The 27,644-nt window shown below is 46.4% G+C and overlaps 1 long non-coding RNA gene across 1 annotated transcript; it reads left to right on the forward strand.

The window, feature by feature from the left end:
- The first annotated feature begins 311 nt into the window (after positions 1–311).
- LOC142774402 (uncharacterized) lies at positions 312–23,307 on the forward strand. The gene is made up of 3 exons (XR_012886383.1): positions 312–390; positions 9,035–9,092; positions 23,170–23,307. It is a non-coding gene; the product is annotated as an uncharacterized LOC142774402 (long non-coding RNA).
- The last annotated feature ends 4,337 nt before the right edge of the window (positions 23,308–27,644 follow it).

The raw sequence follows: 27,644 nt of genomic DNA on the forward strand, positions 1-27,644 counted from the left end.
TTTTCTTTTTTTTACACCTGCACGGGCGTCAAGCATTTTTCTCTCATCGAAGTACAGTCACCGCAGTAGGGCCGTGTGCTAGGAAGTAAGGAGAGGAAGTCAGGACGCCGATTGTTTGTGAATTCGCGTACGGCTTCTTAAAGAGCATTGAGTGAATCGTGCGTCAATGAAACAGTGCGTCAGTGAAATCGACCGCTGATATGGCCACTTCCCAGCGGAAGAGACGGCTTCTCTATTTTTCTCTTCTTTCCAGGCAACGTAAATAGTGCTATAAATAGTAGGTTCATTGCTGTGGGTTACAAGCAGAATCCCCGTGTGATATCCTTAAGAGTATACTGCCATGAGAAGGCATACAGCAACGTTCCTGGTATGCATGCTCTGTTTTGCTGTGTAAGTGAAATACGTATTTTTTTTATTTTCAAGTTTTTGCTATTCCCACGAAATAGTGCATAGTTTGCATAAATAATTATTACCATTATCTCATAATAATAAATAAAATTTCAACATGTCGGGCCGTCGATATTGTTGACTTGTTTGTGGGTTTTAACGTGACTGCGGATACAAGAGACGCCGTGACAAAGAGCTCGAATAATTTTGACCAGTTGATACTTGCTTACGGAAATTTGAGAAGATCAACTGCACCGAATTCCTTTGTGTGTGAGGCATTTATCGAGCCCATCCCGGCATGGTTGTAAAGAATAAAAATAAACGAACTTGACTGCCAAATGCATTTTGTTGTTTGGGTGAGAGAGTGAGTGCGATGCTATCAGGTGGGAATGTTGTGAGAAGTAGGGCTATAGAAGCGAACTCTCTTCATTGCGGTTTCACTTAACTCTACCAAGCAATATTTTAAGCTATTTACGCCACTCCCTTAAGTGATACCTTTTTTTTTTTTTTGCAGTCTGTCATCTCACAGAATAGTAAGCGGTGGCAGCACCGTACGTGTACGAGCCGTGTGTCTATGTCTATCGAGACACCACACGTGTCAGCTCTAGAGCTCTTGCAACTGCGTCCTTGCAATCAAAGTTTGCAGTTGCGCTTTGAGCAACGCAGCTCCCTTTACCGTCCCTAATCGGAGCCCTATGAGATGGTTTGACGAATTTGACGCACTGTCAAAGACATGAATAATGTAACAATCTCGTCACGTACATCGTGAAACACTTCCCACAAGCTAGTCGCACATACCCACGGGCGGGCTTGTGCCGCTGGTATGTGGGTATGTGCTATCTATCTATCTATCTATCTATCTATCTATCTATCTATCTATCTATCTATCTATCTATCTATCTATCTATCTATCTATCTAGCCGCCTACGACTTTTAGCTCTCCTGGCCATTTCATTAATGATATCTATACCATATTCGGTACGCCATACCATGACTATACGACGAACATAAATGACTTGTCATAACATGACTATCATTACATATATGTCATGATTGCCATGATTTTTATTTCACGGACTTGCTGCTCTTGCAGTGGTTTCGTTCACATGACTTGCTGCGAACTTGGCATGGTATGACATCACTGCATGGCGAGCAAAAGTAACAGACTCTAAAGTAGAAATCATGGCATGCATGTCATGTAAGTCATGATTCATGACTACGCGCCAAACTCGTGGTACACTCGCAGTCGTTTCGCTAGCTTCACATATACCAAATTTGGTGTTACGGACGTGAATGGATGACGAAGGTATGTGACTGGTGCAAACATGATAATCATGATATGTGTCATGTAACAACATGACTACATGCCATACTGGTGATGCGCTCGCGGCCGTTTCGCTAGCATCACATATGCCAAATTTGGTATTACGTCACGTGAATTGATGGTGAAGGTATGTGACCTGTGCAATCACGGTAATCATGACATGCGTGTCATGTAAGAACATCACCACGTGCCACACTCAAGGCGCCAAAACACTTTGACGTGACCCGGCGCACGTGCACGCTGGCGTTCATTTCGACGCGTCATGCTGGTGATTCCACGACTGGTGCCGATCTGCCTGACTTATACTCGCAAGCGCACGCCGCGGTGCGTTGCTATGACGCATGCGCTTTTGAGCGCGCCCGGCGTCCTTCCGTCACCAACGGTAAGCAGACATGGTGCTGTCTAGATAACGTCGTCAGCGCAAAATGCAGCATGTCGCATTTCGAGTCGGTTGCCGCTGGGCCTCACTGACAGATGCTGGTCACTTCTAGTATCAGACAATAAAGTGCTCGCGTTTTGCTAGCGTAGCATTGCTGCACCCAGCGTGGGCGCGCGTCAACGTTACGTGTGCTCGCCGCCGTTTCGCTAACTTCACATATACCACGTTTGATATTACGGCACGTGATAGACGACGAAGGTATGTGACCGGTCCAAACATGATAATCATGATATTTGTGTCGTGTAAAACTTAACTACATGCTACGCTGACAGCGTGCTCGTGGCCATTTTGCTGGGAGCACATATACAAATTCGATATCAGGTGACGTGAATAGATTACGAAGGTAAATCACACGTCCAAACGTGGTAATCATGACATAAAAGTCACATACGGCAGCCTTTTATTTCCGCCTCGTATTGTTGTGCTGATTTTAAAGTTACATATCAAGCTTCCTCATTTGTGCTTCGCATATCAGCAATTCCAACTGTACGTGGGATCTGCCATTTTTTTTTCTTACAAAATCTTGCTTTGGCGCGCCTTCATTCAGATTTCGCCACTTCTCTGTCCCGTGTCATGTCTGTGCTCCGCCGCGCTTCGCCACCACCGAGGGCGATCAGTTTTCATTTCGGCCGTCAAGTTAGATGATGAATATCTCGAACTACGTGCCACTGCTTTGATTGAAACTTAGGTATTCCATAATTAACACTTGCTACAACTTTGAAATATAAACACCTGCCCAGAAGTCAGTAAGTAAAAAGGTAATTAAGGACTTTGTGTTATTTTGTTTAAACAGTGTATTGTCAACTTCGGCGAAGTATTTCCGCTTCAGCGAGGAGTTTGTGTACGAAAACGACAGGAGCCTTACTGTCGTAGGATTTTTACTAAAAATATGTAGGTTTAAAAGAACTGTATATATCTCCCACCTCATCAATTCTCAATTTCACCAGGATGATGCTTTACGCAATGGTCATGTGTGCTTGAGTCAGTGGGCCCAGTTAAGCCATATATATAGAAACTTCTCAAACAAGTGCACATTTCTCCAGACCTCCACTACGGTGCCACATAAACATATGGTGGCTTTCAACGTTAAACCCCAGCACCTCTTATTATTATTATTATTATTATTATTATTATTATTATTATTATTATTGTTGTTGTTATTAATATTATTATTATTATTATTATTATTATTATTATTATTATTATTATTATTATTATTATTATTATTATTATTATTATTATTATTATTATTATTATTATTATTATTATTATTATTATTATTATTATTATTATTATTGTGGGCATTTAGTATACCAATCCTCTTCATCTGTACATTATCATCATTATCATGTGTTGCTCATGCATCCTCATCGTTGTCACGTAGCATCATCATCTTGGTTCGTTTATCTCAGCTGTCGGCTGGCGGTTCCTCGGGCTTAATAAAGGTCTTCCAAACCAAGACTCCATACGTGGTGGAGCGTGCTGTTGGATCCCCCACCATCCTCTCGACCACTCTACCCCCTGGAGCTACGCTCAGGTCGCCGCTTGGGCCAGGTGTCCGGAAATATGTCGCACCAAGAAGAGGTCGGTGCTGCAGCCGTTCCCGCTCCGCCACCGCGTGCCGCGCCTTTTCACGTCATTAACAGCCTCCAGCGTGAGCCCCATCCCTTCGCTGGTATGCGCGGGGAAGATGTGGAGGAATGGCTGGACGATTTCGAACGGGTCGGCGCTGCTAACTGGAGGGATAACACCTACAAACTCGCTTACGTGTCATTCTACCTCACGGGTGTCGCGAAGACGTGGTTCCTCAACCACTTCATGGACATCCACGACTGGTCAGCCTTCAAAGATCAGCTTCGCCATGTCTTTGGCACACCGGCTGTCCGTTCAGCTCTCGCAAAGAAAGCTCTTGCGACTCGGAAACAGCACATCGGCGAGTCGTATACATCCTACATCGAGGATGTCCTTTCACTTTGCCGACGGGTTGACACCCCAATGACAGAGTCAGACAAGGTACGCCAGCTTCTTAAGGGCATTGGACCCGTCGCATTCAATGCCCTTGCAATCCAGAATCCGGCTACCGTTGCTGACGTTGCGACAGCCTGTCAGCGCCTCGAAGAACTTGAGTCGATGCGCCTACAACCGGACAGTGACGTGGCCCGTATTACGACTGATCCAAACCTACGAGAAACGATAAGGGTGATAATACGCGAAGAATTAGAATCAATGGGATTCACACTACCTTCAGTATGTACCATTCAGCCTTCTTCAACGTCATTGCGGGATGTCATCAGGGAGGAGCTTATGTTCATGACCCATATGGCCCACCTGCAGCCCACTGTCGATCGTACTCTCCCATCGTTCTCGCATGCCGTCGCCGCACCATCAGGCACCGTCAGCTCGACGTCGCCACCACGAACGTACGCGTCGGTTGCTGCCGCACCTACCAGAAGCTTTTCCACGAGCTTTGCATCACCACCGCCTGAGCCATCTTCTGTCCCTCTCACTGCTCTCTCTCCCGGTGCATCTAACACAAGCTACCACCCTCCTTATCGATCGACTCGCCCTACGTGCTATTATTGCGGCTATCGTGGTCACATTTCACGCTTTTGCCGCAAGCGCCAGCAAGATGAGCGCCGAGGGTACGACATACGCGAACGAGACTATATCGCAGGAGCCTTGTACCAGGGCCGTCGTTATTCGTCACCGCCGCGTCGGTCTCCATCTCCGCCAGCATCCGGTGAACTGCGCAGTAGTCTTCGATCAACCAGACGCCGTTCACCATCGCCCTACCGTCGCTCCTCTTCTCCTCTTCAGCCTGCTTCCCTCGCTTCTGATCGGCGTCCGGAAAACTAAGCAATGCAGTTTTTGGAGGACAAACTGCATTCCTACACAGTACTCCAATTCCTCCAGCGCGCCCTTACAATATGATTGCAGTCTCAGTTGAGGGAGTAGACGTTGATGCTTTGGTGGACACTGGAGCTGGGTTTTCTATTATTCGTGCTGATTTGTGTACCCGTCTTCGAAAAGTCACGACGCCTTATGATGGACCAACACTGGTTACAGCCCAGGGAACGATGATTCGCCCTTCCGCTCTCTGTACTGCCCGTGTGCTAATCGACAACATTCTTCATCACATACAATTTGCTGTGCTATCCCCGTGCTCCCACGAACTCATTTTAGGCTGGGACTTTCTTTCGTCTGCTTCCGCGGCTATTTGTTGTGCACAACGTGTCGTCCATCTTACTGACACAGACCACTTGCTTAGTGACGAAACCTACAGGCCACTTCGACTCATCGCTGCTGTAGACATCGAGTTACCCCCGAACGAACATCAATTAGTCACAGTTTTGTCCAACGACGTCGACTCTGGTGACATTTTGGTAACTCCATCGCCCCGTTGCCTTACTAAAGGCATAGCTCTCGCATCAGGTGTGGCTCGCTTCAACGATGGATCAGCTGTCCTTGCTGCTACGAACACCACACCAGATAAAATTTTACTGCCGCGGGGCACTACTGTCGCCTGCGTTGCCGATCTGGAGCCTGTGTGCGTCGTGCCTCTTACCCCTGCCTCCTCTAAAGGCCATCCTGGAGATCATGCTGCTTCCTCGGCCTTTACAGCAGCCATCAACAAGGACTTGACAGACTCGCAGAAGCAGCAGCTGCTTGATTTGTTGCAAAAGCATGCAAACTCTTTTGACGTTCATTCATCCAGCCTGGGTCAGACAACTGCTACAGCACATCGTATTCAGACCGACGGAACATCCATTGTGCATCGTCGTCCGTACCGCGTCTCCCTAGCCGAACGAAAAATCATTGAGGAAAACGTAGACGATATGCTGCAACGGAAGATAATCCGACCCTCAACCAGTCCTTGGTCGTCTCCAGTGGTTCTGGTGCGTAAAAAAGACGGTTCCGTACGGTTTTGCGTCGATTACCGAGCACTCAATAAGATCACTAGGAAGGACGTATACCCCATGCCACGTATCGACGACGCCCTTGATTCTTTACAAGGTGCTGAATTCTTTTCAAGCCTCGACTTGCGTTCCGGATATTGGCAAATCCCCATGCACGAAGAGGACAAAGAAAAAACTGCGTTTGCAACCCCGCACGGCCTATACGAATTCAATGTTATGCCGTTTGGTCTATGCAATGCGCCCGCAACTTTTGAGCGCTTGATATACACCGTACTGCGTGGCCTGAAATGGAAGACTTGCCTATGTTACCTCGATGACATTGTTGTATTTTCATCGACGTTTCCTCAACATCTGCAACGCTTGGACGAGGTCCTGACTTGCCTTGCGGGCGCTGGTCTTCAAATTAACACCAAGAAGTGCCATTTCGCCAGCAGATCTATCAAGGTCCTCGGTCATGTTGTGAGCAAGGACGGAATTCGTCCAGACCCCGAGAAAACTGCTGCGGTGCTTCGATTCCCTCGCCCTGACAAGCCGAAAGATTTGCGAAGTTTCCTTGGTCTCGCCTCTTACTTTCGGCGATTCATACAAAACTTTGCCTCCATAGCCGCACCACTACATAAGCTACTTGCTTCTGGTACGCCCTTTCAGTGGTCTCAGGAATGTGAATCGGCTTTCGACAAATTGAAGAGTGCCCTCACGACCGATCCTGTACTTTCTCACTTTCACGATGGTGCACCGACCTTCCTCCATACAGACGCTAGCGGCCACGGTTTAGGAGCCGTGCTCCTCCAGCGCGACAACTCTTCGCGAGAGCGAGTCGTTGCGTACGCCAGCCGCGTCATCTCCGCAGCCGAGAGGAACTACACGATCACCGAGAAGGAGTGCCTCGCCATCGTTTGGTCAGTACAGAAATTTCGTCCCTATCTTCATGGCCGCCATTTCACCATCGTGACCGACCACCATGCTTTATGTTGGCTTTCGACACTCAAGAACTTGTCGGGACGCCTCGGCCGCTGGATTCTACGCCTACAAGAATATGATTTCGACATCGTATACAAGTGTGGCAGAAAGCATAGCGACGCCGATGCTCTCTCTCGCTGCCCACTACCAGCGGCTCCCCTCAGCGTTTCCGCAATCACTTTGCACAACACGCCCTCGGAGACCACGTCTACGGTGGTTTCCTCTCTCGCCTCTATGGACCAGCTGCCTTCGGACGACCCGCACGATTTTTCTTCTTGACAGCTGGCTGACCCATACTGTCGACGTATTATAAGCTACCTCACTGGCAGTTCCCGTCCACCTAATGCGAGGCTCCGTCGCCAACTCTCGCAGTTTAAGCTGGACAACTCGGTGCTGTACCGCAAAATTTACCATCCTGACGGTCAGCGCTGGGTTCCCGTTCTACCCCGATCGCTTTGGTCCGAAGTCCTCAGAGCACTTCATGACCATCCGACGGCAGGTCACCTTGGTTATCACAAAACCTACGATCGCCTTCGAAGTCGGTTTTATTGGCCAGGTATTACCACTAGTGTAGCTCGGTACGTTGGGTCCTGCACTACCTGTCAATCTAGAAAACTACCCACATCTGCTCCAGCCGGTACACTACAGCCTCTTCCGTGCCCAGACACACCCTTCGAAGTTGTAGGCATCGATCTTTATGGCCCCCTTCCAGTCAGTGCTGCTGGAAACCGATGGATAGTAACAGCCGTTGACCATTTGACGCGCTACGCCGAGACGGCATCCGTCACTACCGGTTCAGCTTCGGAAATTGCCGATTTCATCCTCCGAGCCATTATACTGCGTCATGGTGCTCCACGTGTATTGCTCAGTGACCGTGGAAGAGCCTTCCTTTCACAACTAGTGAACGAACTTCTTCGCGCTTCTGGCACAACTCACAAGACTGCCTCTAGTTATCATCCCCAAAATAACGGCCTCACTGAGCGATTTCACCGCACTCTTTCTGACATGATCGCCGCCTACATTCAACCAGACCACAAGAACTGGGATGTAGTCCTACCATTCGTCACTTTCGCCTACAATACGGCTATTCAGCGGACAACCGGCTACTCACCATTTTACCTAGTTTATGGACGCTCCCCTACTTCTCTCCTGGACGTCTCTTTCTTTACCTGCCATGTGAATTAATCTCCATCCTCTTCAGAGGAATACATTTTACGGCTCGCAGAGAGCCGCCAACGTGCTCGTATAAACACTGAAGCCCGACAGCAAGATAGAAAGCTGGTTTATGATGAATCCCATCGTGCTGTATCCTTTCAACCTGGAGACGAAGTGCTTCTTTTGACGCCTATTCGCACACCTGGTTTGAGCGACAAATTCCAGCCACGGTTTATCGGGCCGTACACAGTTCTTGAAGAAACTTCACCAATGAATTATCGCGTGACGCCACTTGTAGCCCCAGCTGATCGCCGTTATCGAACTACTGAGGTCGTCCATGTCTCCCGTATGAAGCCCTTCATGCGACGTTCTTTGTCCCCTTGACTTGCCGCGGCCAGGCTGGCCGCTTTCACGTGGGGGGAATTAGTGTGGGCATTTAGTATACCAATCCTCTTCATCTGTACATTATCATCATTATCATGTGTTGCTCATGCATCCTCATCGTTGTCACGTAGCATCATCATCTTGGTTCGTTTATCTCAGCTGTCGGCTGGCGGTTCCTCGGGCTTAATAAAGGTCTTCCAAACCAAGACTCCATATTATTATTATTATTATTATTATTATTATTATTATTATTATTATTATTATTAGTCAGTGTAAAGCAAAGTCTAAGAGCTGTTATTTTGTATGGACATCAGTGCTCAAAAGAAAGACGAAAAATTTTGAAAGCCAGATTGATCCTGCGTTATAGCCTTTACAGAATTCCGTGTCAGAAACGATATTGCATGGAAATGCGTAAAAGGTCATTTTTCTTCACAGTAGTTCAATAACTTGTTTTTTTTTCACTTCCAGCTACTGCTGCGATGCTGGTGGTATCTCGATTAACAGACCTAGTGTGTGTGAAAACTATGTGAGTATTTTGCAGTTGATATTTAATATCTTGCATTTTCTCGGCTAGACAGTAACACCTTTATTTATAGACTCATACGAGGAACTACTACTGCGTGTTAATATTTAAGGCACCACAGTGCCGTCTTTACGAACTCTACTCAGATATGCATGGCGGAATACCGCAACCATGAGAAGGTGCAATACAAGTTCATTGCACCAAATATGGATAGGCGTGGCGTTCGCTCTTTTTTCGCAAAAAAAACAAAAATAAAAAGTATCCCCAGCGTCCAGAAGCCAAATCCAATGTCCACCGAAGCTTCGTCCTTGCGCTCATGGTAGAAGGCCCACGGTAAAGGAGGTTTAAAGAAAAATTGCTGGAGTGGAAGCCTCCGCAATGCCTTGCCACCTGAAGTGAAGACAACTTTTTCCAGTGCCAAGGTGTCGGAAACATTCTCTTTTATGGTAGTGCCCATTTCAAGTGGCTTTGATATGTTGGTGTAAATTTTAATTTGGTTCTATATTAAAAGATAGTTGTTCTTGACAAAATAAAATACAGAAACGAGCATGGGTGACTGAATCTCCAAAGAAATTTGAATTCAATTTGAGGCTTACTAAGGAAAACTAATTACACTAAGACGCACTTCGAGCGCTATGTGACCCGAAAAAGTTTCCACATTAAACTCGTTGGGCGTGCGAGAGATGGTGGTTGTAGAAACATTTATGGCCACTTTAGAGCGCGGGCGCCGAGCCGCCTCGTGGCATGTGGGTGCTCCCTCACGGTGAGAAGGCACCCTTACACAGCAGAAGCAAGCCTTTGAATGTGATCCTCTTCATGGCGCAGGAGATGATCCGGCGCTGATCAAACGCAGAAGTGCTGGTCATGATGTTCTCCCAGTGTGACACTGGCACAGCCGGAGTTCGGGGATGTGGGAAGGTGGAGACATGTGAGGAGTATGTGGAGGAAGTCTCCTCGTTTGCCGCAAAGTTTGCACGAAGAGGGGAATTGGTCTTGGTAACGGGCGTTAGTAATACGGGGTATGGAGCAGTCTCAGTTTGTAGGCGTCACCAATGTGCGGCCTGCGCTATGTTTAGGGATGGGGCTGAGGGTGGGTATATTCTTCGTCGATCCCGGTAACACGATAGAATATCACAAAAAGAGAGCAAGCGCTCCTCGACCTGTGGAGGGGGCCCCATTTCTCCTGCCCGGAATGTAAGATCTCGGGCTAGAGAATGAGCCTCCTCGTTGCCAAGGAGGCCGACATGTGCTGGCATCCAGACGAGGGTTGTGGAACGCTGAGACTGCCAGAAGCGTAGCGAGCGAGCAGTGGTACAGAATATCAAACTTTTGGTGTAGTTCAAAATAGCTGATTGCGAGTCGCTAATGCTTGTGGTGGCGGATGTTGAGATCGAAGCAAGCGCGATAGCTGCCTCTTCTGCCTCTGGGGAGGAATTTGTGACAATTGAGCACGAAGTTAGAAGATTTACCTGATTGTCAGCCACCGCAAGGGCCATGCGGGATCCTGACGCTTATTTCACTGCGTCCACATAGACCGCATCCTGGTGCTCGCCATATTGTCTCTGGAGGGCCCGAGCCCTTGCCTTTCTGCGTTTCTCGTTTCGCACAGGATGCATGTTCTTCGGGATGGGGGTACGTTTAGGTAAGAGCGGAGGTTCGAAGAAAGGGGGACCCCCTCAGGTGATTGTGTAATTGCGGCTAAGTTTAATTGGGACAAAAAAAAGCACGGTCAGCCACCGAATTAGGCAAACGACATCTTTGTGCCATAAAGGTGGCTTCAACAAGTTCCTCAAATGTATTATGTACACCAAGTTTGAAAAGTCTGTCATTGGATGTACTTGAGGGATGGCGCAGAGCCGTTCTTGTGCCACTCCGTGGAAGCGCATTAACCTGGCCTCTTCTTCTCTCGGAGAGGGATAGTTAAGGGAGGGCACAAATTAAGTGTGGCGGCTTACGATGTAAGCCTGGGTAAGGCGAAGCGTGTTTCGCTCGCGTAGGCCAGCCCAACGGTTTGCCATGCGACGAATCAGACGAGTGGTCTGCTGAGCATGTGTTTGGCGAGTCCTAATAACTGCCCATGTGCGCCATGTGAGTAGAGAACTAGCCCTAGCACCCAAATTTTCGAGACAAGTGGGATGGGGTGGGCACCTAGCACGAGAGAGATAGGGGGAATGGCTCAAGTATGTTGCTTCAGTCGGCAAAGAAAGAGCTCCAATTTGGAAGGCGAACAGGTAAGGCCACGTTCTCGAACATATGTGTCGATGGTGGTTAGTGCCAACTGTAAGTGTTCTTCTATTTAGGCGTCACTACCACGGTTTGCCCAGATTGTGATGTCGTTGGCGTAGAAGCTAAAGTGGATGTCGGGGATCTGACCCAGCTTTTGGGGCAGATGAAGAAGTGCTATGTTTAAATAGAATATGTGAGAGAACTGCTCCCTGAGGCGTACCACGTGCACCAAGCGTTACGCCTGGCATGCTGTTATCGCCAAAGGTAAGTGTTGTTGTGCGGTGGCTGAGGAAGTCTCAGACGAAGTTGTACGTCTTTGCGCCGACTCCCAGGGTTATGGGGTTTTCTAGGATAGCTGAGTGCGCAACGTTGTCGAATGCCTTTGTTAGATCTACTCCTAAGATAGCTCTGGTATCACAAGTTTGAGAGTCGAGAATGTGGTGTTTCAGTTGCAGGAAAACGTCCTGCATAGAATCCAAACATGCAAGTAGGCAAGAGATTATTGCTTTCCAGACACTGGCAAAGCCTTGTTTGGAATACATGTTTTATTAGTTTGCCGACACAAGAAGTGAGGGATATGGGCCTGAGGTTAGACGTAAGGAGAGATTTCCCAGATTTAGCGTGCGAGAGAAACGCTCCTCCGTTTTGTGTTGTGCTCCATTCAGCGTTCGAGTCTTCGACGCGACCAGCGTTCCGGCGGCGTCGCTGCCGGGTGTCCACTAGCGACTTTGCCAGGCAGCAGCCTTGAGGCCTGATCCCATCGTCTTCGGCCCCTGCTGGGGCCAGTGAGGATGGCGTCAAGGCCTGCGGCGCTCTTCCTCAAGGAGCGCTGCTTCAACTTCACCATCCCGGATGAGACGGCGTACGTCGACGAGATCATCGATGGTCTCGAAGACGTCATGGGGAGTGAAGGGGTTCTGTTCCTGCAACACCTCGGAGATTCGAAGTTCCTAGTAGCGGATCGGTTCGCAGCACAAGCAACCAAGTTGATGGTAAACCAAGGTTTCAAGTTACAAGGTCAAAAGGTGCGAGTTAAAGCAGTCGGGGCCCCAAGTGTGCAAGTCAGTTTGTTTCGCCTCCCGCCATACGTGTCAGATGACGCAGTTATTTCAGCTCTTCAGCCATACGGATATTGAGGGGTATCGCCTTTGTTACCCTGCAAAGGCATTAATCAGCGTACACTGGTACCTGCATCGTCCGAATCGAGATGGCCTAACCCCCCCTAACTTCCTGTCCATTCAAAGTCGCCGCGTGATGCTTGAGAATCGCGGTATGTGGAGAGTGCGCGCGTGCTGCAGCAGAGAAGGTCATGTGGCGGCTACTTGCAGAACACTCTTCTGTCAACGATGTGGCACCTTCGGCCATACATCTGAGGATTGTTTGTCCAAGTGCAAGCGCTGCAATGGGGACCACTTGACGAAAGATTCCTTCCATCCCAAGTCATACGCAGGCGCAGCGCAGAGCACCTCACAGTCACTCGAAGAATTCCCAGAATTTGAAGAATCTCCTTCTAAGAGGACGATCCAAGTGGGAACCTCCAGGCACATGAAAGTTTTGCAACGCCAAACCAAGCCATGGCAATAGAAGATTACAGATTATTGGGATGACGACAGTGCAACTGACGCAGAATTTCATGACGCCAAGACAGAAGAACCAAGCGGCATTGATGCCGTGTCGCCTTGTACAATGAGTGACAACGACGTTTCTGGGCTGACTGGAGACACCGCAGCGTTGTCATCTCCCACAACGTCACAAGAGGAGCCCAGCAACGCTGCGGAGACACCAAGTACATCTGCTACGTCTTCATCAGAGGAACTCAAGGCCACAGAAAACGAACAATTCTCGAACGCATCAATGCTGGAGGAAGCGTTCCAAGCATCTCGGGGCGCTAGCCAAGAAGGAAAATTGCTCACCAATATACGAACTCACGAAACAACGAGTGCGAGTGACGAGCTCGATGAACGGCCACCTGTGGGCCTGAAACGTAGCGTGAAGACGGCGTCCACTAATAAACAAAAGACCACGTCTTCAAGGAAACCTAAAACGCCTCGCACACACGCTGTACAGGCCCAAGAAGAAGCGTCCGGCAAAACATCCAAACATTGTAGGAGCTGGTCACCATCACGAAAATCAAGGAGTGACAGCTTTTTGCATGTCGCACGATCGATATCTTTGTCTCCTGGAAATACGTGTTCTCGCAACAAGTTGCATGGAGCCACAAACCCGCTATGTCGCTCCAAGCCTGGCAGCTCAAGCAGTGGAAGTGACTTGACCACCACCGGAACGTTCAAAAAGCCCCGGGTGGATTTGCCAAACCGAGATCCATCACCTGATGCGGGTGAGGAGTCAATGTTTTTTTTTTAATTTGTGCTGCCCTCATCCGTCCTTTCCGATTTCTGTTGCCTGTACTTTTGAAATGCTTGCTTCTCAGCCTTACAATTACTATAGGTATGTTGTCTCTGAAGTACGCAGACTGCTTTGTATTCCATATGTTACTGCCATTCACGATGAAACCTTCATGCGCCAATTTGTGAGTTCTCTGCTGTGGCGGCTATGTTCTGTTATAGTAATTGCGTCATGCGAATTACGTTGCATGTTGTGTGTGCTATTGCTGTTAATAGTGGTGTTGCTTACTGTGCGCGTTTTATCTGTGCGCGCCAGTAAATCATAGTGTCATTCCCTTGAATATCACCACGTTGACTTCATCTACGGCCCCATTACACAGGAGAGGCCGTGGCGTCCCCTGACTTATTGCTTTTATGGGGAAAGAACAATTGCTCCTTTTTCCCCTAAATTTATTTAAACGAATGGGCTATATTTCATGACTTTTAATGTTCGTGGTTTCAAGGATCTTGTCAACCAACAGGAGATAATGACCATTGCGCGCTCGCTGAGGGTGAACGTGCCTTTTCTGCAAGAGACCAACTTTCGAACATGGCATGACGCCAAGACGATCCATACTAGATTTTTAGTTGAAACCTTCCTCTCCTTAACGCAGACGAAGTCACATGGCCTTGGTGTCATGTTTCTCAATCCGACGCTCAGCCGGGGTGCGCATTTCCTCTTCGATGCAGAAGGCCACGTTATCGTGGTAGACATAATGATAAACTACCAGATATTTGATTCACCAACTATTACGCACCCTTGACTAGGTCTCTTGTCAATGACCTTTTTTGAGGGGCCAGGTCGTTCCTGCTTAATTCAGCACCATGCGTGTTGTTAGGTGATTTCAATTGCGTTTTAAATTCAATTTGAGATGTCCGAGGCCTTCTTCAAGGATGAAGCACAGTCCATTCGGAAGAGCTGCAGAAAATATGTAGAGAGTTGAAGCTGGTCGATTCATGAACAACACTTCACTGGAACATCTTTGAAGCTATGCGCGTTCAGGGTACGTCTCAGAGCAGGATTGACAAAGCCTATATCCCTAACAAACTCGTTGCAAGTTTAGAAACATGCGATGGCATTTCTTTAACGCATGGGCAACGCAAGCTCAGAGACCACATGCCAGTGCTGTTCATCTTGAAGGCCCAGCTGGAAAGGCATTGCTCCAAGTTGTGGCGAATGGAGTTATCGATTCTAGATGACGAAACTTCAGTATCTGAAATACGAATAGAAAGCTATGCGTCTTTGGAAGACACGCCGCAAATTACGCCCACAGCATGGGACTTCTCTAAAGCCAGATTGCGTGTGATTGCGCAGAAGGCAGGGAAAACGTGTCATTCACGTCTAACATCACAAATGAATGAAACATTGAGGCGTATTCAAATCGTTGAGCGCGCAGGTAATCTAACCAGTGCAATGCAAGAGTACATTGGGGCAAAAAAAGCTAAATATGACCTCTTCTTGAGGGCAAGTTCCGAAGCTTTTAAGCGCGCAGAGGCACTGCACCTGCCTACAGATGAACTAGGTAACTTGGCATACACACAGCGAGTAGGGGTCAAGAAACACCAGCCCAGTATTACCAGCGCAGCGCAGAGAGAGTGTGGAAGCATCGTCACAGATGTCGAATCAATTGATGAGGCCTTTCGGGCGCATTTTCAAAGGCTCCACTCTTTGGACCATGGTTCCAAAGACAGCAACCAGCATAAAAAAAATCGCAGACTTTTGTGAAGGCCTGCCCACGCTCTCTCCTGTGGCGTCTAATATGCTCTGCGCTGAGGTGACAAAAGATAAAGTTTGGCAAGCCCTGAGAAAAATGAACACCACCACGGCTCCTGGTCGAGATGGAATACTGACGGGATTTCATACATCTTTCTTCCACGTCCTAAGTGACGCACTTACTGTCATTGTCAACGGGTTAATTGTTGCTGTTCAAAAGCCGAGGTCTTTTAGTGAGGGCCGTGTAGCGTTGCCGCCAAAGGAGGGCATAAATCCTGACGATCCACGGTCTTGGAGGCCGATTACCCTTCTTACCACGGACTACAGACTTGTAGCTACGATTCTTGGTTTGAGGCTAAAACTTTCTTGCCCGATATAGTGTCCCCCACACAAACGTGTGCAGTGCCGAGTAGGTCTATTTCTCAAACACTTACACTGATAAGAAATTTGTTTTTCTATACCAACGCGAAAAACATTACCGATGCTTTCGTGTCGTTGGATCAAGCTAAGGCCTTCGACAGGGTCCAACATGACTACCTATACTGCGTACGTAGAATGTTTGGTTTGCCTGAGCAGTACGTCTGCTGTATAGACCTTCTATACACCAACATGACCAGCCGACTCCTCATCAATGGCGTGGAGACAGCAAGCTTTCCAGTAACAAGAGGTGTTTGCCAGGGATGCCCAATCGCACCGGTGCTCTTTGTTCTTTCCACTGGTCCTCTCCTTAGAAAAATGGCAAAGTACCCTAATATTCAGGGCTTTACAATGACAGGTGTGGGGTCAGTTAGCATCACCGCTTATGCGGATGACATCTCCGTGTTCGTGCGAAATCAAGTCAGTTACCGCGCTTTTTTTTTGAGCTGTTCGTAGAGTATGCAAGTTCATCCAGTTCTTTCTTGAATGCCGAGAAAAGCAAAACCCTTCGTTTCGGTGGCTTCCGCGGCTCTTTGCCGGGCGGTTCTTAATATGTGGATGCCGTAAAGGATCTCAGGGTATACTTTAAAGACGGGGAGGTGGTTAAAACAAATTGGGAGGACGCCGTACGTAGAGCCACGCAGGTCTTCGCGTATTCCGCTGGCTTCGAACTGTCACTTGACGCCACAGTGATGGTGGTGAAAACCAAAGCATGCGCATATGCTTCTTATATCGAGCACGATGCACTCATGCCCTAAATTTTTGCAAGCCGCCTTGCGTCGTTGGTTGGAGCCTTCCTATAGTACGGAAAAACACCGAAAGTTCAACAAAAGTTCCTGGAGCTCTCAAAAAGTTGTGGACGACTTAGTCTGCCAGATGTTGCGACACTCACAAAAGCACTTGCAGCTAAAACAGTTTACAAATTGTTTCAGGACAATGACTATCCTGGTCATAGCTTATTGCTATATTGAACCGGAACATTTAGAGCAGCATTCGCATCGGAAAGCTACCGGGAGTCTCAAGCAGAACACCCGCATGTTTTTTTATAAAGCAGCAGATAGCCTCAAACGTTCGGTCGACGGCGACGCCACTGAAGAACACTTTGCAAAGCTTGCATGCGCACGCATTAGCGAAATGTTAATTGGTCGCTTGATTACTGACCAGAAAAAACAAAGATGCAGGCCCAGCATGCGGAAGAAATGGCGGAACAACTACGTATCGAAAGTAGTTAGAGAATTCTATTGGCTGCGGCGATGTGGCGCGTTGCCCACTCGTCAGAAACTGTCAAAGTGGGGCGTCATTCCCAAAAACCAGTGCCCCAACCGCGGCAAAAGAGAAACGATCCGTCATACGATGTTTGAATGTGTAGCGGCCAAAGGCGTGTGGCACGTCATGCGTCGTCAGTTCGGAGTGCCAGTTCCTCCGGGCGGGCAGCGCAGGAGGGGTTTATTCAAACAACTTGTACTTTACGTCACGATGTTCGTCTTCTGGCGTTGGCGCTGTAGAGCCGAAGTACGCCGACGACGCCAACGAGCTGCATATCCAGCGTTACAGAAGATTAGAATGACCATGGTTAGGTACCTTGCCGAACAGATTGAAACGCTGCTTCAAGAATCCTTCATCAGAAGGTGGCATACACGTTTTTTGGAGTTCGAAATGACAATATTGAATTTCATTTGCTGCCCTTTTAACTCAATGAAAAAAAATGCTTCTCGTCACACATAATATGTAATCTGTTTTAACTTGGTGAGTTCTGCGTTTCCTTTTCTCTTTTTTTGATTTTTTTGAGTGATTTGTGATCTGTGATTTTGAAGTGCTGTGTGCTACATCGTGTCTATGTTGTCTTGTTTGTACGCGCCACTGAAGTGATTTTGTTACACTAGACAAATGTACTCAGCTGGTGTTGTTACCAGTTTGCAATGAACTTCCTTGTCTTAATCGTTGAACGTGATATTTTATGATGTCATTAGTGAGGTGGCCGCCGCAGCCGCCATCTTGCCATAGGCACGGCTTCACTTCTGGGCAATGATTGCCGCTCCAGAATCTTTTTTAAACCTTCTTGCCTGTGATGTTCCTGATTAATTTATTTGATACTGTGCGGCGTCATAGACAAAACTGAAATCAACGTGCATGCACGCTCTGCGTCCACTAGCCTAAATTCTTTAACGCCTCGCCCTACATGTATTCAATACTCTTCGTGAAATTATTAGCATATTTTATTCATTTTCTATGGCTTGGCTGAAAAAATGTTACGTTCTTTTTTAGTTTATGTTTTTAACACAAAGTGTTTTATGTCGGGGTCCACCGCGGCTTAGCTGACATATTAGCGTGACTAATATGAAGTTGTACATGTGTTACTCGCTGTGCCAATATAAACTAAAAAATTGCACATAATGAACTAGATGACAAAGTTCTATAGATGGGTGTTCAACCTACGACCTCTCGCTCCACAGCACGTGACGTCAATTCACTAAGCCAAGGAGAGTATGTTATCCAACTTGTTAATGGTGAACTATTTATATATACCAAAAACTATTGGCGACCCTCAGAACTCAGGAATTTCAACGCGTTTTCGTCATCAGTAGTGAGTTGGCGCGATGGGCGCATGTGGCCACGCTCTAAATGTTGTCGCTCCACCCTTTGCTATGTGCTCGGGCCTCATCAGAGAGTTGCCCTTCTGCACGGGTCACTTATCTCGTGGTTCGGGCGCTCTGTACCTCTTGTGCGTTTCTCCCGCAAGTTTACTTTATATTACAGTGGTTAAAGATTGCGCGAAGGTCACTTCGCTCACCACCTTGGCCAAATATATGAAAGAAGCGAGCTGTGGACTGTTATGAATAAGGAGATAGCGCAGACAACGAAGACGACGAAGCAGAGTAATAAGCACGTGAGAGAGGCACGAGCGCGTGCGTGGAGCAGTACACTGGTCAATGCGCATGACAAGAGCCGTAAACGAAGGTGGTAGTGTCATTGCTTGCGTGGCCATGGAAGAACAAGGTTGCATCGGTTGCATCAGGACATTCGGTTCTGAAGGCTGCAACACTGGCACTTTGTGGCACAGCCGTCGACCTAGAAGACGCTCGGGCGAGGCTCCTCGGAGGTGCTGCAGCGTCTTTGCACCGTTCTAGAAGCACCCACTGCAGTCCCTCTTGTAACGTCCGCCAGACGCAATCGCTGAAACGCCATCTTGTAGAGCAGGAAGGTCAAGATTTTTCAACACTTAGTCGATGAAAACGTACTGCCATACCAGCGACAATGGTAGGCCAACGGCAGCGTGCCTGACCATTACACTTCGGAGCGACAATTGAAGAGGGTCGTCGGCAACATCAGCCGCAGGCTAGACCCAACGCCGGCTGGACTTTATTTGGTCTCAAGAAGATTAGAGTGCCCCAAGCATGGTGTACCGTCTGCAGGCCCCACCCACGATGGCGCCGGGAGATTGAGACTCTTGGTGACCTCATGGGCTCTCTGGACAGCCCTGAACTGCTGCTCCTTAAGGGAGCTCGTGAAGAACCGGAGCCAGTCTTCTTCCGTAGGGGGAGACCCTGAGCCCCTGCGCATGTCATGACACTGCCACAGCGTGGGCTGAATCTCTGCAGCTAGGATGTCCTCAGCGCGGACAGCCCGAGTCTATGCTTTTTATGAGTTTTGAGCATATAAAGGCAGATCAATACGTGTCAGTCTCTAGCATTCGCCGAGTGATTGCCAGCGATCTGTTTGAAAGAGAAAAAAAAACGCCCACAGTGTGCGCTTCTTATTATCTAGATGACTCCCTTGAGCGTCCTTGTGACTTATATTGGCTTATTACATCATATCGACGGCCAATCACATTTACTCGTGGGCTTGCGCCTTTTCGCTTCAATGCTTTTCATGTTGTACAACTGGTGTTTTTTACATCCAAAAGTTTTCTTTATTGCAGTGATTGTCAATGTTATCTGTGCTGTTCAAGCCTGCAGGAATGCGTTTTATCTATATATATATATATATATATATATATATATTTATATATATATATATATATATATAGGTTTAAATATATATATATATATGTATATATATATATGTATATATATATATGTATAATATATATATATATATATATATATATATATATATATATATATATATATATATATATATATATATATATATATATATATATATATATACATACCAGATTCTTTGAACGTCATTCACGCTGGACCCGACGTATTGTAGGCAAGAAAGAGACGACGAAGCTTTCGTGGAAGCGTCTTTACTAAACGTTTTCAGCTGGTGGACCAGCCTCTGACGAAGGCTGGTCCACCAGCTGAAAACGTTTAGTAAAGACGCTTCCACAAAAGCTTCGTCGTCTCTTTCTTGCCTATATATATATATATATATATATATATATATATATATATATATATATATATATATATATATATATATATATCATAGTAAAGCATACAAGACATAACGCACTGCCTTAGCTGGCAGTGCTTGCTAGTGGCATCGGAACGTTGAGCACATGACGTGCACCATACAATATCCTTTCCGCAACACTTGAGAACTTTTTTTGCTAGAAGAGTTCTTCGCTGATGCGTGCCTGTGTCTGGGCGTTCATATCACGATAGTTACCCGCTTCTTTTTTGCATATTAATTTAGATCACAAAAAAGTAAAATAAATGCCCCCCCTCCCGCTTTGTTTCTGATTATAGTCCTCAGCCGCGCTTTCAATAGGCCTAAGATATTGTCATACGAAATAATAAAATTCCTATGCCGTGTACTCCGAAGTGACACAACGTACAATATTGTTTTTACAATATTGTACGTTGTGTCGGCTTTCAACCCATTCCCCCCCTATGTAATGCCCATTTGGGCCCTTAGGGTACCTAAATAAATAAAGTGTAGGCATAAATTGGGAAGTTCTATTACCTTTCTACGTGAACGTCAAGGTCGATTATAGAGAACGGCATGCTCACTGTGGCAGTTCACAGTGCACGTGCGTGCACTGTGAACGTTTCTCAGCATAATGGGCACAATAATTAAATTCAGAGCGATATTAAGATTGTAGTATAGCTCATACTAAGAAAAGGGTTGAAATATTGCACAACTAAAATAGTTTCATGGAGGGGTTGTATTTTTTCTAATCTAGCCGAGATGAACCACCTTTATGCGCAGCTGGTGCCATGCAATTATTAGCATTTTTTTTTCAATTTACCACCAAAAGAGTACCCAGACCACACACCATTCTTTTTCATGAAAGCAAATGCCATGAAAAAAATAATACCTACACCTAATAGAAGCTGGCCGCCAACCAATGCTTAGGTGTAATGCCACACTGTGAAATCGGCCTGATGCCTTGATTTAATAAAGGCAAACATTGAGTCAGTTATATTCAGCGCTGCTTAGGACCCTTTTACAGCAGGCATGTAAAGGCAACACTCACTCAATTTCTTGCGTCTGTCCACGAGCGGTAAAACAAAGATGGGGCCTCCTCCAAAGAACACATCCCGTTATCGGGGCGTCACGCCATAAAATCGTCAATTGATATCGTCCATCGGTCAAAGGTAGCCTAGTCCTGGGGGCGGCGGAGAAAACTCAAGCGATGCCGCACGACAATCACACTTAATTCACAGCCTCAATGGAGTGGCTTTGGAATCTAGGCTCCGCGTCGGCATGCTCACGCTTGAAGCTACGGGTAACCCGCAGGTCTTGAAGACACCCGAGGAGCAGGGAACTTATATTGAGCGCTGATGAGAGCAGTATCGGGACTGTAACCGTCAGCTCCGTTGCTCGTCTACCTTGGAATAGTGGAATGGGTTCCACTTTTTTTACAAAGCATACAATAGTATGACAAAATAAGCATGCCTCCCCGAATACGCTGCATTAGGAACTTGCGTCAAAGGTGTACGACCGTAGGATGTCATGATCAGAATGTCTGCAAACGATAGTATTGATGTGATTCCGACAGAAGCGATTGGAAGCAACTACAGTAAACGTTTCTGCATAACTATGCAAATGAATGACTGCTTAAACACTTACACAGAAAGCTCAAGTCAGGCGATTGAGTGCTATCACACGCAAAACATTTCCACGTGATACGGCTTACTACAATAAAACAGCCGCAGCACCACGCTTTTCACTGGTAGCCTTCGCCACTGTTCAACCGGTATAATTATTGTACGCTATCGAAAGCGCTTGTTCGCATCAACCAGTTTAAATCTTCTCACATAACTCAACTAGTCGCCCTTTTTCTAGCATTTGCAATTGAAAACAACCGTTATATAGTTGTCATTAAAAATAGATCTTGTTGGGCGATGTGGTGCATGTCTTATTGCAGGACATGCGCGAAAAACATGGGCTGAAGACAGGAAAAATGAAGTAAACAGAAGCAGTGCATTATACAGGTAATAAAGCAACGCTGATCCCTCTGTCTATAAACCAGTATAACAATAATGAAAGTTAGACACATGCTTTTACAGAGTAAGCTGAGCTTTTACTACGCATGGTTTCGCCACAAGGGTCAAGGAATGAATGTTGCAGCAACAAATTGCGAAGTCACGCCAACAACGGCAAACAGCTCGAAACTTGTAGCGCGCACTTTAAGCAGAAAAAAGACTCACAAGTTGTGCATACACAGGAGCAGCGCAGACAAACAACTGTCACAACTCGACAATTAAAATGCGCTGCTCAAACAGAAAGACGCGGGAAATGAACTCACTAGTATACATAGGACGAGCGTGAACTGTCGCCATTCGTACTTTTTCATGTGTGAGCCGCGCGCTGCTTTGGTTAACGAAACCACGACAGCGAGTGAAGTGAACTTCATGCTATCTCTGACAACTTCAGAGCTGTCTTGCCGTCGAAACACAAGAGGAACAAAGTGCCCTAACCATGATATAAGCTCGCCCGCAATTTCCCATGCCATGGGGAGGCGCACGCAAGGCAAAGCGTGGCGCGACAACCTTGAGAGCACGCCCAACGGACACCGTTCGTGCCATCTTGCTGCTGATGACCAAAACACACTGATGTGGCGGAGCTCTGAGGACTGCCATCGGTATATCGTGTGTATAAATTGCTTGCCATTAGCAAATTGGACCTTGTAAGTTTCGTGGCCTTGCGGTTTCGCGCCGCACGCTGTGGAGCGAGAGGTCCCAAGTTTGACATCCAGCTATAAAACTTCTCTTCCTGAGTGTCTTGCAGCTTGTAAGTTTATGTTTTAGATCGTCATATTCGTTACGTCAGTGGGGCCGTGGTGGACCACGGCATAAAACACGTCCGTGTTAACAGCAAGATATGTTGGCTTTACTCGTTAAAATATGGTCAGTAATATATACTCTAACAATTCTTTTAGAGCTGCGGCGTGAATCGCACATGCCCAGAGGGCTGCGAGTGCAACGGGCACTGGACGGCTGATGGACAGAAGTGTTCGACAGTATACAGATGAACTGGGTGCGACCGAATAAATATTGAATAAACATGTTAAACACTATTTGGTGAATGAGAGATTTTATTTCTCTAGCTGGAAGCACTCTTCATAGATTTGGGTAGAGCTGCTGTGGGCAGCACAAACCAACCATTTTAGAATCGCGTACGTATACAAAAAATGTGTATTCTTGGGCGAAATTACAGTGATCACTATTTTTTGACTTCGCCTTTTTAAAAGGCCGCTCATCAGGCCCCATAACAAATTCTACGTAACGCTGGCAGTTGTGTGTTCGAAGGTGAGCACACACCCGCCTAAGAAGGGTTCGCCGCAGTTGCTGGCCACACCCAATCCAGGACTAGAAGACCGTGAACTTCCACCCGTTCGCAGGCCTCCTGGACTGCCGAGTATTGGACTGAGAACTCGCGGCTTTTAAGGGCCCTCTTCCAGTCTTGTTCTGTGCTGAACTTTGCGCCAGGTAACGTCGGGCGCTGCCAGAGCATGTGAGCGAGTGTGCAGCTATGTGCCTCACAGATAGGGCGTTCTGGAGTTATGCCATCACCTAAGTGGCTGAATGTGCTATGAGACTGGAATGCTACTGCCTGTAGCATCCAAAGAACCAACCACTGTGACCCAATAAGCTTAAAATACTATGAATACTATGAAATTACTGTAGTTTATGTTGCTGTTCCCTATCCCCTGCGCAGGACTGTGGAGGTTCCCTCCATTGAGAGAGGCAGTAACGGAACTGCGCTTATTTCTTCCTTTTCCCCTTTCAATGTCACTTTGTTACTCGTCCCAAACTCTTGTTGGAGCACGCCACGCGGGAGCACGTGGGTTCATCAGGCGCTTGCGAAATTTCGTTCTGTGACGTCGTCACATGATTGCTGAAAGATTGTATGGGGGAGAGGTCACAGCCTCTTACACAGACACTTACTCAGGCTTAATCACGCTAGCACGTGCCAGTGCGTTCTAAGATATAATGCGTTGGTTCATGGCGCGTTCGCAGGATCTGGTTCCCCGACGCCATCAGATTAATGCTGAGAAAGTGTAAGAAGGAGAAGCTTTTGAGGTAGCCACAGTGTCTTGGGCCGCACGGGCCGCAACGTGCTAGCGCGTAAGCGCGTTTTGGCAGATAAGCCAGCTGCTGCGCTTGCACGCTAAGGGCGATTACACGCATTCCTTGGAGCTGCATCATAAGCTCCTTCGCCACTAAATGTAATTTTCATCGAGTCAGCTCTCTGGGGAATGAAGTTAGGGATGCAGCAGTTTATATCAAGCCTGTCACAGCAAAAACAAAAAACAAAACGCGATATCGTCTGCATAAACATTTGTTATGTCTTAGTGACGCAGAATGGTGCTCATTAGTGCGTCAAATAATACCGGGGAAAGCACTGAGCCTTGCGGTACTCTTATCATCTGTGTGAGAGTTGATAATGAAAATCCCCCTTAAAAACAGAAACATTTTCTGTCTTCGAGGAAATTGTGAACCCATGCTACACTGTATGAGCCATTCTTGTCGATCTAAGAAAATGCTGTGTTGCACGATAGGCTCTAGCGAGACCTGATGTCACTAAAGCTGCATATTCTTTTTTACGTAGTGGAGCTAACCAATTACGACTTTGTAAACCAACATAGACATAACGAATTGAGCAACCAGCTCTGAACCCGATTTGGCAGGGTCTTAAAATTGACCACTCATCAATAAAGTTATTATCTCGAAATTACCATTGCGTTTCCCCTTCGCCTGAGCCGCAAACGTTGGCTGTCCATGCACGCTATCGCTAACACTTAAATGCACATCACTAGAGCCTGAGGTATGGATTTGTACTTAATGTGGATGTCACGGCGATACCGACGCCGCAAGTGCACCCGAGAGTGTCTATATATTCGCTATCGCAATAAAAGTTAACGATCTTCAAAGAAATATTTAGATGTTCTATAGAGGCTACCAAACACTAAAAACTCAGTCAAACCGCGCAAAAGAATAATGTCTTCAGATTACTCGTAGTACACACTCAAACATATCCAATCCTAAATCTCACGCTAATCTTGCCCGTCTTTAGTAGCGCTTGTCTGTGCCTGTTCCTCGAGTTCGATTACTCATCATGTCGCATCACGCCATTACACGTGCACCTTGTTATTCAGACCTCTCCAATAGCGTTACATATGTGTACTCGCCAACTTCTTGCACCATACTGCACATTTCGCCCTTCTTTGATAAGACTGCACAAGATTAGAATGACCTTCCTCACGTTGTGCACCACTCCGTGCATATGCGCATTTAACGCGTTGCAAGAGCCCACCCCTCATATATAACCCCTTATTGCAATGAGCCATTTGAGACATTGTCAATAGATGAATAATTTATTCGTATATTCACCTTCTTCTACCGAATGTAAGGAAGGGTAACCGTCAATGCGCATTATAATAAATTTGGACTAAGCGAAGAAACGGTATTGACTGAGATCGTCTTCCTCTGGGCGTCTCTTGGAGCAGCCGAACACTGAGTTAAAGTCAGCAAGGCTGCGCACCGCCAAATTGCAGCTCGTGTGCTTGTTGCAGAAGCGGCGGCAGTAGGTCAGGAAAAACAGCTGGTCTGACGTGTAGCGCTGGATCTTGCCGTTTGAGTCGACTATGTCCAGAGCCCCGCCCAACGCCGAGTCACTGCAGGCGAAGCAGAAGAAAGGAGACACAAACCCGCTGAGTTTAGTTGTACTTTGATGTTGAATTACCAGCTTAATATTAAACACACAATAGAGAAGAGGACGTTTCATGACTGTCTGAGAAGGACTTCATTAGCTTTAGCCGCTGTTACCCACAAATTTGCGTAACGACTTTCCTTCGCCATCATCTTGAGTATATTGGTCTTATCAATCTTGCTTCTCACAGCTGATCTGTATATGGCTAGCCTCAAGCCTATCACGTTCGTAAACAAACTACCGGTATATTTGGCACCCTTCGCCAAAGGTTTTTTTCTCTCACACCCTTCACCCCGATAATCTTTCAGAAGTATATCGTGGTATTCGACACTTCCCGTCACACGTTGTGTCATTTTGTTTCCTGACGTAGATATTATGATGGTTAACACTGTTTCTTATTGCCTTCAATCTTGATACTTACAGCTGATCTGTATATGGCTAGCGTCTAGCCTACACATAGCTATGCACAAAAGAAAATGTGTGACAAATTAAAAACACGTTCGTAGAGCCTCATAGCTCTGCGCCCATAGCGACGCGAGTCGAGCACCGACCACATCACTGTGGCCGAGAGGTCATGAATTCAATCTCTTGGTGATTCGCATTGATAATTGTTTTCTTCCTGTTTTTTTATTGTCATCTGCTGATGTAAATTTTACCAACGTCACATCTGCGACAAAAATATGTCAGTGAATTCTTCGTGGACGCCAGCGTACGAAACGAGTTAAAAATATTCTTTTTATAACGCGCAGACGTTGCACTCTGCAGCCTCAGTTTATGCTGTAGCATTGCTATCTAACTGCGCAGATGATGCATTTCAGTAGCCAAGAGGGTCTACTACCTGTCAGGTTTTCTCGGGTTTCAATGAAGCTCTGGTGACAAACCTCCCTTTGTCATAGACCATAGTGCATCCAGTTGCATTTATAATAATAATTGTAATAATAATAATAATAATAATAATAATAATAATAATAATAATAATAATAATAATAATAATAATAATAATAATAATAATATTAATAATATTAATAATAATAAAAATATTATTATTATTATTATTATTATTATTATTATTATTATTATTATTATTATTATTATTATTATTATTATTATTATTATTATTATTATTATTATTATTATTATTATTATTATTATTATTATTGCGCTGAAAGCCCGATATCAGCGGGAGTACGGCACCCGACGTCCCTTGGTGGGCCTGAGAAAATGCATGCAAAGCAAAGCTTCTCATTTATCGGGTTTTAGACTAAGTAGAGACATCGCAACCTAGTTTTAAACGGGTACTGATGTAAGACACTGAAACAATCTGGCATTCGCAAGAATTGGGAAAATATGGACGCGGCGCCATCTCTCGGCAGCAGGAACGGCGGCCTACCATCTCTTGAATAAAGCCAGTTATCAAAAACCACTCCGGCTTATATGTAACAGAAACCAACTGGTACGTCGTGGTACCACTGCAGTATTGTCCTATAAAGCGTGTGGATTCCCAGGACAATCGAACACCACCCACAGAAACACCTAGGTTCTCATTGTTAAATATCAAACGCTGCGAGAAGCCAGGTGGTCTGTAGTGCGATACTGTAACGTTGCCAGGCAGTTCGATAAGTTTCTGCAGTATAAAACTGAGTTTAGTTTTTGATAATTGTCTTTTTGGTCAGATGTAATTTTTGGCCTTTATTACATTCA

The sequence above is a fragment of the Rhipicephalus microplus genome, chromosome 10 (genome assembly GCF_043290135.1).
Source record: "Rhipicephalus microplus isolate Deutch F79 chromosome 10, USDA_Rmic, whole genome shotgun sequence".
NCBI lineage: Eukaryota > Metazoa > Arthropoda > Arachnida > Ixodida > Ixodidae > Rhipicephalus > Rhipicephalus microplus.